The following is a 12,918-nucleotide window of genomic DNA, read 5'->3' on the forward strand; positions in this document are numbered from 1 at the left end:
AAAGGTAGAACAAGAATGCAAGGGATTTGATTTCTGCCCATAATCTTCTCTCAATGTTCTGTTAGTTCTTCTAAATATTGCTTAAAATTTAGGACATTTTTTTTTGCACGTGTTTGGCAATCTAGGGCTCCCATAGTCTTTGAGAGTGACTTCTCATCCATTTTCTGACCATGTTATTCTGTCCTCCCACCCTGTCCCTCAGTCTCTTCTCTTCCTAACTCATTATTTGCCATGCCCTGCTGACCTGATACTTAAGTTAAGGGTAGATAATGGGAATTGAGTTGCTTTGGAGTGCCAGGTCAGAGGCCCCAATCATCAGTGGCAGCAAAGACTGTGTGAGCTGAGGCAAAGTCACAAGTCAGTATGTCCTGACATTGCTGGAGACTTAGTTATCGACCTTCTCTGACCCTTTCTTCCTAACACCACTGGGAATACAGCCAGTTTCCCGGCATTATCCACTCCTGGGAATTGGTCAATTTCCTAAGGGTTAATGCTCTTCAGGATAGATTCTGAAGACATTCATACAGTGTACAGACTCATCATTTATTAGCTTTTAAGATATTATTCTGGCCACTGGACTAAAACTTTCCCATTGGTTCTTATTGTGATCCCAGGGGTATTTTTTTTTTTTTCTTTTGAGATCTACCTTAAGAGAGAAATAGTTTGACCAATGTCCCAAAACAAGAAAAACTTAGATGGTTTTTAATATGATTTTATCAGTGCTTTTTATTTTTTATATTGTCACTTCACAATATACTTCTCTTAAAGCTCCTTTTAATGGAGGTATTCAGTTAAGTAAAAGTTACACATTCTTAATCTGATAGGGTGCCCAACATTTTGTACTAGTAGTTCAACATTTCTCTAGTAAGAGGAGAAAAGCATCTCATCATTTTTGATCCTTTGGGATCAATTGGTCTTTGAATTTAATTTGAATTCTGATGTATTTTAATCTTGTTTTCAACTAAAATATGATACTCATTTTTTACACACACATATACATATATATATATATTTTTTTCTCATTTCCATTTCCTTTGTTCCATATCAGCTTCATACCATGTGTTTCTAGATTTTTTTATTCATAGCTTATGATACAGTAACATTCTATTGCAATCATATACGACCATTCGTTAATGACCATTCACTTTGTTCTAAATCTTTTGCTTCCGCAAAATCTTCTTATATATTTTGTTATATATTGGACCATTCTTTTTTGTCTTTGACCTTCCAGCTGCCACAAACTCATTAATACTGTTTATCAATCCATTCAGATATTCCTTTCTGGCATGGTTTCCATAGGAAGGTAAAATTGCATCCATTAATAACAGATTGGCAACTATTCTGCCACTTAGAGTATGAGAGAGGCCCCTGAACACTAAGATTTTCCCAGCTGATAGTGTAGCCAATGCATGTTGGAGTTGAGATTCGAACTCGGATCTTCTTGACTTTGGGCCACTTCTCTACCCATTATGCTACACTATCTATTTCTTGTTTGTTTTAGCATTTACTCATAGGCCATAAAGAATTGTGCTATAGAATATTCCTCCTTAAAGTTACTTTCTTTTCTCTTAGATTTGGAGACATTAATCTCTGGGTTTTCCTCTTACCTCTCTGACAATTCCTATTCTAGTTCCTCTTTTTCCTCCTGACGCCTTAAAGTTCTGTTTCCTCAAAGTATTGTTCTATTGACCTTTTTCTCTTTTCAAACTTTCTTCCTTGACAGTTGTATTTATTCACTTTAATGCTTTTAACTATTCCCTCTACCACATAACTCTCAGATTTATGTCTCTATTCTTGAATCCCAGATACACCTCTCTAGCCACCTACTTGACATCTCCAAATCACTAGCACCTCAAATTCAGCATGTCTAAACCCAGCTTCATTCTTTTTTCACCAAACCCTACTCTTTCTTCCTTTTAATGACTCCATTTGTTAGTAGCGACATAATTCATCTAGTCACCCATGTTCAGAACTTTCCTTTCCCTCACCTTTCACGTAGTTAACAAGTCTTGTCAATTCTGCCTACTTTCTTTTTTTCCTTTATATTTCTAACGCCACCACCACAGTACAGGCTCTCATTACTGCCAGCTTAGATTAATGTACTTGCCTTCTAACATCTCTTGCTATTTCTCCTTTCTCCTTCCCCATCATTCCTCACTGCAATTGGTCTATTCATAGACCTAGTTTTGTCCCTCTCCTAATTTAAACCCTACTATGGTACCCTTTTGTCAATTGAGTAAAGCTTATCCTATCATCCAAGAGCTTCTACAATTTGTTAACATTATACCTTTCCAGACTTATTTGTCCAAACTCGTTCCACATATTCTACCATCCAACCATCTTGGGCTATTTTCTTTGTATTTTATTGACTCTGAGCATTTGCTTACACTGTCCTTGATACCTAGAATGCCCTCCTTACTGACCTGTTCAATTTTTTACAATATTTTACAATATTTTAAAACATAATTTTGTTGGAATCTTTACTAAAGTGTTAAGACATTTCTTTACAAAGTGTGAAGACATTGGAGTTGATTTGATCTGATTTTGGGCCAGAACTTGAAACAAGGTATTAGGTGGAACTGATTGAACAATGCTTGTGTTCACACCTTTAGAGAGCTCAAGTATCTAAGTACTCAATGGAGTTCACACGAGAATTCAGGGCTGGCTTAGTCTGAATTCACACCTCTCTCAAGACCAAAGAGTACTCTGGGAGATAACCCAGAATCCCTCTCCCTCCAGAAGGTGGAGTTAACCTTTGGGAGATCACATAAATATAGGGAGCTTTTGAAGCTTGAGGGACTTTTTCAGGTGGGACAGACTGGAGGTTGAGAAGCCACGAGACGGAGCTGACTGGAGGCTGAAGAAAGCAGAGGCAAGAGCCAAGAACAAAACTACAAGATCTCTTGGAGCCAGGCAGTGATATAGGCCTCAACTAACCGGGCTAATTTGTAAGGAGAAATAAACGTTTGCAACTTTTATCAGCTGGCTGAGATTTCAAAGTAATTATTTATTTCAATTAAGACTAAGGCTGGCCCCCAAGAAAACCTCCACACAATTTGGAAGATGTTATTAATGACCTTTCTCTTTTCAAGCATCACATATCACTTTTTTATTTTTCCTTTAGGCATTTATCTTGTATTATGATGTTGGAGAGGTAGTGGGGAGCCAAAGAGTGGATGCCTTCTAATTTTAATCTGAGGATTTTGCATTTTATCCTAAAGGCTTTAGAGAACAACTGGAAATTGAGCATGTGAATGACTTTTTTTTAGATACCTGTTTTAGGATTATTAACCTGGCAGTTTAATGGAGGATGAATTGACTAGGGGATAGAATAGAAGAAGCAAGACTAATCAGGAGACAATTGTAGTTGTCTTTCTGAGAGTTGTTGAGAGTCTAAATGGGGCTAAAACTGTATGATCTTAAGATTTCCAGTAGATAATGGAGAAGTAGTTTAATAATCTACAGTATTTGTATGAGATGTTTAGCTTTTAGATTCAATCTTGCTCTGGAAAACTTTTATTTTTCTTAAAAATGAGTGCGATATAAAAAAGAAAATATTTTAGGGTATTTGGGGCATGTGTTTGTAATTAAATTTATCCATAAAGCTGACAGTGGTTTCATGTTAAAGAAATTATCCTCACCAAGATTTTTATATTTGGGGAGTAACTTCTAAGTATATAAGGATGAAAAATATAATCCCAATATTGTTCAATATTTTTTCTTTCTCTAAGGGGTTGAATAAGCAGCAAAGAGATGTTAAGAATCAATCAATTAATATATGTGATGACTGATTTAAAAAACATGTTTCACACAGTAAATGTTTATTAGCATTATAAGGAATGGTTTATCCAAAGGTTACTTGATGTCTTTGAGTATAAATATACACATAATTTTTTGTGTAGGGATGTTTATCCTGGCTTATAAGGTTTAAGATAAAAAGTTGTCTTAGTCCTAAAGGTCTCAGGATATCTATCTATCTATATCTATAAAATTTTCCTAGAGGTCTCACTTTCAGATAGATCTATAGATATATGTTTATGAAATTTTTGTTTTATTCCTCTATACACAGGAGACACGGTTTTGGTAGTCAGTGAGACCTGTTGCTAATAATTATTACTGTGTGACCCTAGATAAGTGATTTAAATTCTTAGGGTTCCAGATGACTCTCACAGACTTACTAAGCAGTTGTTGACTAATAATTATGGAGGGGACTTCCATACTGGAAATTCCCTAGATCAATAAAAATTGTGACCAAACAACACAATAACTAGCATTTATATAGTACTTATACTTAAATTATGTTATTTGATAGTTTCTTCCTCAGTAAAATGGAGATAAGAAAACCTAAGAATGGTTAAATGGCTTCCTCAAGATGATAAAAGTTCAAGTGCCTGAGAAGATTTTTTTGTGCTTTATGGTATCTCAGATTTTGATGGTTCCTAGATAGTAAAGATAAGAAAACATATTAACTTAAAATGTTTATTGAATACTTTTTGTATACAAATTTGATTTATGCTAGGATTTGGGGAGGGATAAAATAATAAAATGTCATACGCTTTTTGGTAAACATTAAATAATCAAAATCCTGGAACGTACTTAGAACCTCCAACAGTACTCTATGCGTATGTTAAAAGAAAGTGTAGAACACATTTCCAGTCCATTGGATTTCCTTTTCAAATTTCTTCCTCCCTAACTTTTTCTTAACTACTCTCTTATCCAGTACCTAATTTTTCTTTAGTCTTCCAATATTCAGATTTCCTTTTGATCTATCCTACTCTTGATTCCATCATCTATTCGAACTGTTCTTATCCCCAGTACTTTCCTGTATATCTATGTAGAATTTCCAAGAATCTTTCTAATTCTTGACAGTACAGTAGTAGATCATGCTGTCCCTCATTCTATTACTTTTTTTTTTTATTATACATTCTTTTATTCCCAACTTTACAAATACCCCTCATTATTAACAACAATAACAATAACTAGCATTGATATAGCACTATAAGGTTTGTAAAGCAAGCAAAAAAAAGAAAGGTTACCTCTCTTCTTCTTTTTCCTTGGGAGAGAGAGGGCAACAACACTGTTGGCAGCCCCTGACCCTCTCCTTCTGACTATCCATACACATCCACACTGCCTCCATCCAGGCAAAGGTCTGTCACTTTTTGTCTAGACTTGCTGATCTGCCTATTTGCCTCAAGTCTTCCCACTTCAGTCCATCCTCTTCTCAACTCTCAAATTGTTCTGATAAAGCATAGAGCTGATCATTTCATCAATCTCTCCAGTAAACAGCAATATTGCCTTATTACTCCCAGGATCAAATATACAATCTTCTCTTTGGCTTAAAGCCCCTTCATAAATTAGCCTGTTCCTCCCTTCTACTTTCCTTTGTGCACACTTTAATCTGGTGACATCTTTGATGTTCCTCATAGAAGTCCCACCATCTTTGAACTCCAGGCATTTTCTCTGGCTATTTGTCTCAAATGCTCTCCTTCCTTATCTCTACAGTTTTCTGGCTTTCCTGGCTTCCTTTAAGTCCTGGCTAAGAGCCTTTCCTTCACTGAGCATCTTCAATTTATCTTGTATATATCTTAATTGTACATGTTGTTTATTTTTGGTTTGCTTGTTCTCTCTCCCGTTAGAAGGATTAGCAGGGATTAGTTGTTATTCCCCTCTTCATTTAGTACATTAATCTGGACATACTAGGTGCTTAAATGCTTGTTGACTTGACTGGTTGGTGGTCAGTCTTAAAGCAACACAGTGTGGGTTGTTATTTTTTTCCTGTGTTGTTGTGGTTTTTTTTTTTTTTTTTTTTTGGTTTGTTTGTAATTTGTGGTTTGGTTTAAGATTTATTCCATATGGTAATACTTTAGCACTGTGTAATTTGGTTATCTGGCAACTTCTCACCTCTCTTGAATAAAGCCAAGAATAAGAGTTTCTGATCAGTAAAAATAACTGTCACAGAGTCTATTCATCAACTCATAATAGATGTCCTAAGTCCTTACAATGTGATTTAGGAGAACAAGCATTTGATGTAGAAATAGGAAACTAACATGCAAATCCGGGCTCTGTCAATTCCTACTGGTGGGACTGAGCCATTTATAACCCTTTTGAGTTTCAGTTTCTAGAAATGGAAACAATAACACTTGCACTGCCTCCCAGGGTTATTGGGAAGAAATAGCTCCATGGACTGTGAGTAGTTATATGAATATATGACAGATTGCTAGAAGTAACCCATTTGATCATCTGCATTCCAAAGGATGAAACAGAAAACTGAAAAAAATTGGAGAGGAGGCTGCTACAAGCAGACAATACTAACAACAGCAAGAATCACAGCCTATGTAACAGCCAAAAAGAAAGGAATGAGACAGACAGAACGCTCTAAACAGACATACAAGGACTCAGAAAGCACTATGAATGGGGCCATTTAGTGAGGGAACAAATTATCTGCGTGTCTCAGTAGACATTAGGGGTGTCATGATATTACAGTGCTATGTAATGATTGAAATTCACAGGGATTAGCATGAGTCATTGAGAAAATAAAGTTAAATTAAGGCTGCATATATTGAGTTAAAGAAATCAGAAGAACGCAGTGTGGTTTTGTATTTCTGATATGTTTAAAAATTAATTTGTATTTTATTTTGACATAAAGTAATGATAACTATATGGGACTTTTAATATGTAAAAGAAGGCTTTACATATATTATATCATTTGAATTTGAATCCAGGTTTTTTTATGACTCCACGTCTAGCATTCTGTTCTTCTTGGTCACCTGCCACAATATTCATTCCCTCCAAATTTGTCTTAAATAAAATCACTTAATAGAGTACTTGGATTGATAGTACATGCCCCTTTCCATTCTCGTAGGGTACAGTCTGTTCACTGAAAGAAGGATGTGTGCTTTAACATGAATAATTTGCTACCAACATTGTCTATTATATTTGATCTCAGGGCTTTTATTTTTTTTTTTCATGTTAACATTGTCACTTGCATTATTTGTAGTCATTGAGTTTTAAACCAACCTCAGTCACTTTGTAGATGTATGACCCAGACAAGTCACTCAACCTGTTTGCCTCAGTTTCCTCAATTATAATATAGGAATAATAATAATAACAACAACAACAATAATAATACTTCCTAGGGTTATGGTGAGGATCAAATGAGATAATATTTGCGAAGCCCTTAGCACAGTTCCTGGCTTAATAAATTAATGTTCTTTTCTCTGTCCCTCATAATATTTTTGGTTTGCTTCTGCTTTTTCTTTTTTCAAATTCTGAATCAATTTATTTAAGTCCATTCCATGTTATTCTGAATTCTTTATAGTCATCATTTTATGTTCAATACTATAATGTCCATGTATCATAATTTTTTTAGACATTTTAGACATTCCCTTTGTTATCAGTTTGATATCAGATAATGCTATCATCTTGCGGACTGAATTATATCAGAATTTATCTTTGCATTTCCTATAGTGCCTAACATAGTCACTTGTACACAATAGTGGTTCTTTAGGCTATTCCAGTTAGACTACAAATATGAATGAATATGGAAAAATTCAAAATGTGAAAAATTATATGTATACAAATATACATATATATGCATGTATTAATTACTTAGGCATCGTTTTGTAACTTTTTAAAAATTACTACTTATTACATAGTCAGAAGAAATTCTGACTATGTAATAATACATATTCATAGAAAATTTCTAGTTTATTTGAAATTTTAAAAATCAGTAGATGTTGATACACTGTGTCAACAGACATAGGGTATGTATATGTGTGATATCCACATATGTGTATTAATGTGTGGGTCTTGCTTTTTCTGTAACCTCTTCAGTATATAATCCATGTAGTTTCACTGTGGGAATCACAAAGGTTATGAATAATTTGATAGTTTTTCTTTAATCTTCTAAATTTGTTTTCTTTTCACCAGTAAACTAGTACACCTTGTCTTCTTATAATCCCTCCAAAATATAATTTATCCATTATTTAACACTTTTTAAATTTTATTAGTGTAAATATGAGTTATTTAAGTGTTTTTTCCCTTTATAAGTGTAATTTTGAACATTGCTTCCCAATAATTGCTAATGGTTTTGGGGGGCTTGGGAGATTTTTCATATATATATATATATATATATATATATATATATATATATATATATATATATATATATATATATATATATATATATATATATATATATATATATCGAGAGAGAGAGAGAGAGAGAGAGAGAGAGAGAGACAGACACACACACACACACACACAGACACTTGTTTGCCTATTGCTAAATGGATCTTTCCATCATTGATTTTGTGTCAGTTTACTTTTGCATTTGGATAGGATATTTTATCAAAATACTTAATATAATGATTTTCCCCCTCAGGCAGCATTTCTTATTGTATGTGCACTAATAAAGTAAAAGAGGATTCTGTAAAAATTACAGAATTATATATGGATATATAAACTATGTGCAGTCATTTATTCTTTCATTTATGTATGTATGTATGTATGATGCTCTCTTTTCTACATTGGATTAAGAATTATTCTTCTCATCCTAGTGAGAGGTATAATCGTCTTCTATTTTTTAGTGGTGCTTTTTATTATTATCATATTTTTTCCATTAGCTACTTGAAAACTTATCTACCATTTATTTGTTCAGTATTTGACTTGTTTGTCCTCTATATGATTTTTCATACTATTTTGTCATGTTCTATTAAGTATCTTTTTGAGAATTTGATTTGTGTGATTTAAAATCTATAGAATAATTTGAGTAGTGCTTGTATTTTTGCTGTATTGATTTATACTAAGATTTTTCATTATTTTTAAATAATTCATTCTCTCTTTTGCTCTTTTGAGTTTCTTGAGCTCTAATTTGTTTTTATATATATATGCATATATATATGCATAAAAGACTTGATATATATATATATGCATATATATATGCATATATATATATATATATCAAGTCTTTTATTGAACATGTATACACAACTCTGGAGATTTTTATGATCTCTTCATATTGGGAGAAAGGGGAAAGAAAGTCTAATTATAGGATTATAGATCTAGAGGTGGAATAGTCATATAAGTCAACCGCCTTGCTTTTCAGTTATTTCCTCTTTGTTCATTTCTTCATCTTCTCTATTGGATTTTTTACAGACTTTTATTAATGAGGAATTTTCTTTTTCTTTTTTTTTCTTTCTTCCTTCCTTCCTCTCTCTCTGCCTTCCTTCCTTCTTTCTAAATGTGGAAGTACTTTTTCTTAACAGCTCCTTTCTTTTTAAAAAAATTTTCATCTACAGAGATAAAACATTTCATTTTTGGACCAAACTAAATTTATTAAGATTATTTGGCATGTAAGTCAAGTCCAAATCATAATTGCATAAACACTTACTTAAATTGTCTTCTCTCTCACTTTCTTTTTTTCTCTCTCTGTCTCTGTCTCTTTCTATCTTGCTTGCTTATTTTTAAGTTTACTCATGATCTGTCTATAGAATTTTCCACCATCATCCTTTTCACCAGTTCTGCTCACATTTGCCAGTCTTATAACACTGATGATATCTGAAGGCTGAACCTCAAATAGTTTAAAGAAATACAGAAATTCAAGTCGTAGGTTTTCATTATGGATTGAAAAGTATTATTTGGTATTTTTGTCTTAGTTCTAATTCTTTTGAGTTTCTCTCATAATAATAAAATTATTGAACTGAAGAGAATCAAAGAATAGTTTGACTTCTTGTTTTCCATATCAGGAAATCGAGGCTCAGAGGCAGGACTAAAATGAAGGTTTCCTAATTCCCATTCCAGTGTTCTTGTCACTCGAGTCACTGAAATTCTTTCATCATATTGTTCCACTTTGACCATCACCACTCCCTTTCGAGTGTACAGTGTTTTTATGAAATCAGGTTATTTAATCCATTTCTGAAGACATTTTCCTTTTGAAATTTGTTGGTAACCCAGTTATGACCCCCTTAGAATACATAGTGAATGCTTTATGCCCCACATCAGAACACAGTTTGGCAAGATTGGTAGACTTTAGTCACGAGAATCCAGGGATTGGAGGAAGGGGTGTTAACAGGTCAGAGTTGAGGTGGATTGGCAGAGCTGGGGCCGGTGGGAGGTGGGAAGCTTACATCATTTCCCTGCATAAAGACTCTCTCTGACTGGTGCTGTCAGGCCCGTTCTTAAGAGTGCAATGAGTTTACCAAATGGACTGAGATCTCTCAAAGAGAGAAAAGGAGATAGCAGAGCTTCTGCTCCCGTGTTCCTGAGTCTATGATATTAGACTAGACTGTCAATAAGTAACTCTATGCAACCAGGATTGTCACTGCTTCGCTCTCCCCCAGCTCAGTGCCTTTCTGCTCCGCCCCATCCCTGCTCTTTCTCTGCTGCTCAGATCAGCTTCCTGCTTTTCATGAAAGCTGTGTTTCTATAAAGCTAGTGTTCTTTACTGAAAGAATTATTTTCATAAGTCTGGAGCGGGTTTTGTGGTGGTGGCGGCTGTGGGTTTTGCATTGGCTTTTTCTTTTTCTTTTTTTCTTGGTTAAGGTAAAAAAACAAAAACAGAGGCTGGGGGAAAAAAGGCAAAATCATCATGAGGTTTGTTGTCACATCGTGCCGGTGTTATAACCACCTCTGTAGACTGCTGCACTGAAAACATTTCTGTAAGAGGTATGTGCTTGAATAACTGAGAAGTGGATGAATGGTGGCTCTCCAGATCGTGTGAGTCCTAGCATTTCCTCAGACATGTTTAAGGCCTTCGTGTTTTTTTTTTCCCCCCTCCCTAGGGTTTTGATCGGAAAAAAGGCAAACATTCCATGGGACACGGTGCAGTTAACCAGCTAATGTTAAAAGATCCACACTTCTACCATACTCCTGAAATCCTCCTTGTAGCCGGGGTGTGAAGTCATATCCTATCGTCAAATCCATAGAACTCTTCTAGGTTCCTTTTGGATAGTGATGTCGGTAAACAGGAGAATAATTTTAATACTTAACTCATTATTTATGAGTCACCTGACAAAAGAAATAAATTATTGGCACCCCATAGTCTAGGGAATCCCACAGGGTAGTTATGTGGAGTTTTTCAAATGACAGATGGCTAAAGTGAATGGAAATATTTGGTGCTTTTCTTTCATCTAGAGAAGAGTTTTAAAGTTATAGAATGTTCAATTAAGTGCCACCAAAATTTAGAGAGAGATTCTTCTCTGATGCAATGTCATTGTCCTTAAATAATTTTCAAGCTTGAAGGAATTGGCACATATGATGTGTGTTTATCTCTCCAAAAGAGATAGGAATGGTAGGAAAGTGTAACATTTTTTTATGAGATAAAAACATAACACCAAAAGAAAAGCAGAGAATAGTGGTTTAGATATAAATGCTTTCATCCTATTCAGTTTATAAAGAATTTATGCGAAATACTGATCTCTAAAAGTAGAAAAATATGTTAATTATACAAGGAATTTGGGGGCATATGTAGAAAATAAACTATCAATTTTAGAGAGAATACTTGAAAAGGATTCAGTAGATTCGGTGTGAGTTTAAAGTATCAGCTCCACAAAAGCAGCCCAAGAACTTTTCAGAAGTAAATTTTCCCCTTCATTTTGAAAGTCATATTCTGCTAAAAGTTAGTTTTATGTAAAGGAGAAAGAAAGATCAAGCTCTTTATTTATAGTTTTTTCTCTAAAAGTCGCTCTTAATCTAACAAATGTCTTAAGATACAAAGTGGCTTTTTTTTTTTAAACTTCTCCCTCTCTTTTCTACCTCCTACCATTACCCTGCCCAAAGAGTTTGGGGAAATGAGAATCTTAGGTTCCCCAGAGGCCATTAATTAAATCTGAACAAGAGTCTGCTTTACAGTATAGCCAACAGGTGGCATTTCAAGGGCCTCCAAAAAGTAGGAGCCCACTATTTAGCAAGGCAGCCCATTCAATTTTTTTTTTTTTTTTTTGGCCATTCCTAATTGTTAGGAAGTATATTCTTATATCATATTGAAATCTTCTACCTGTTGCTCTTAATTCTACCCTCTTGGAATAAGCAGAACAAGTTTAAGCTGTCTTTCACATGACAGTCCTTGAGATAACTTGAAAACAATTATGTTTTTTTCTTCTCTGGGATAAATGTCTCTATTATCTTCTGTTGATTTTCATGTGGCATGGTGGTGGTTCTACTCTGAACCTGTTCTAGGCAATCACTGTCTTGTAAATTAGTGACACCTAAATCAGTATTCCAGATGTTGTCTGGCCAGAGAAGAGGAGAATGATTTTCATTTCAGTCTTGAATACTCTCCCTCCCATAAAATACCTTAAACCATATCACCCTTTTGCCTTATCTTAAGCTTATGATTCATACTGAGATTTTATTCAGATCAAATGTTATCTAGTTATACCTTCTTTAACTTGTACTTGCAATATGCCTAAAAGATTCTATTTACCCCAATTTGGCAATTTGTCATTAATTTTTTAAGGATTTCTCTTGAGCCTCCATTGTCTTAGTAAAAATTCCCTTAGTAAAAGGGAAAATTCGTGAAAAAAAAACAAACAGATTTTAAAAGTGATTACTATAGCTATAGAAAAATTTGGGTTTTTATAGAAAACTAATAAAACCTCAATGAACTAGATTTAGTTTTTTTCACATTTGGCTTTTGGAAGAAGAAGCTTTTCTCCTCTCCCCCTCCCTCTACTGTCTTAAAAAAAAAAAAAAAAGATATCAGGACTTTGAAGTTTTTAAAAAGCAACTTCCTGGGGCCCATCCTGTGTTTAGCACTATCTGAATTCCAGCATTTTCAGTAGAGTACTATGAAAAATGACATTCCAAATGTTATCCCAGAAACCATGCAAGATTTTTAATCACCAACGAATAATTTTGTTATGTGTATATGCTTTACTTAGACAAATAAGTGAATTAATTTTTTTGAAAGGTTTTCAA

The 12,918-nt window shown here is 34.2% G+C and overlaps 1 protein-coding gene across 8 annotated transcripts in view; it reads left to right on the forward strand.

The window, feature by feature from the left end:
• The window catches only part of BBX (BBX high mobility group box domain containing), a 350,166-nt gene that overhangs the window by 78,896 nt on the left and 258,352 nt on the right, over positions 1 to 12,918 (forward strand). The window contains exon 1 of one of the 8 annotated variants that reach the window (XM_023498947.2): positions 9,214 to 10,665. The exons of the other annotated variants lie outside the window; for them this stretch is intronic. The gene's annotated coding sequence lies outside the window, so the exon portion shown is untranslated. Of the gene's footprint in view, positions 1 to 9,213; positions 10,666 to 12,918 lie in introns of those variants that run through there. 8 annotated transcript variants of the gene reach the window in all.

The sequence above is a fragment of the Sarcophilus harrisii genome, chromosome 3 (genome assembly GCF_902635505.1).
Source record: "Sarcophilus harrisii chromosome 3, mSarHar1.11, whole genome shotgun sequence".
Classification (NCBI taxonomy): domain Eukaryota; kingdom Metazoa; phylum Chordata; class Mammalia; order Dasyuromorphia; family Dasyuridae; genus Sarcophilus; species Sarcophilus harrisii.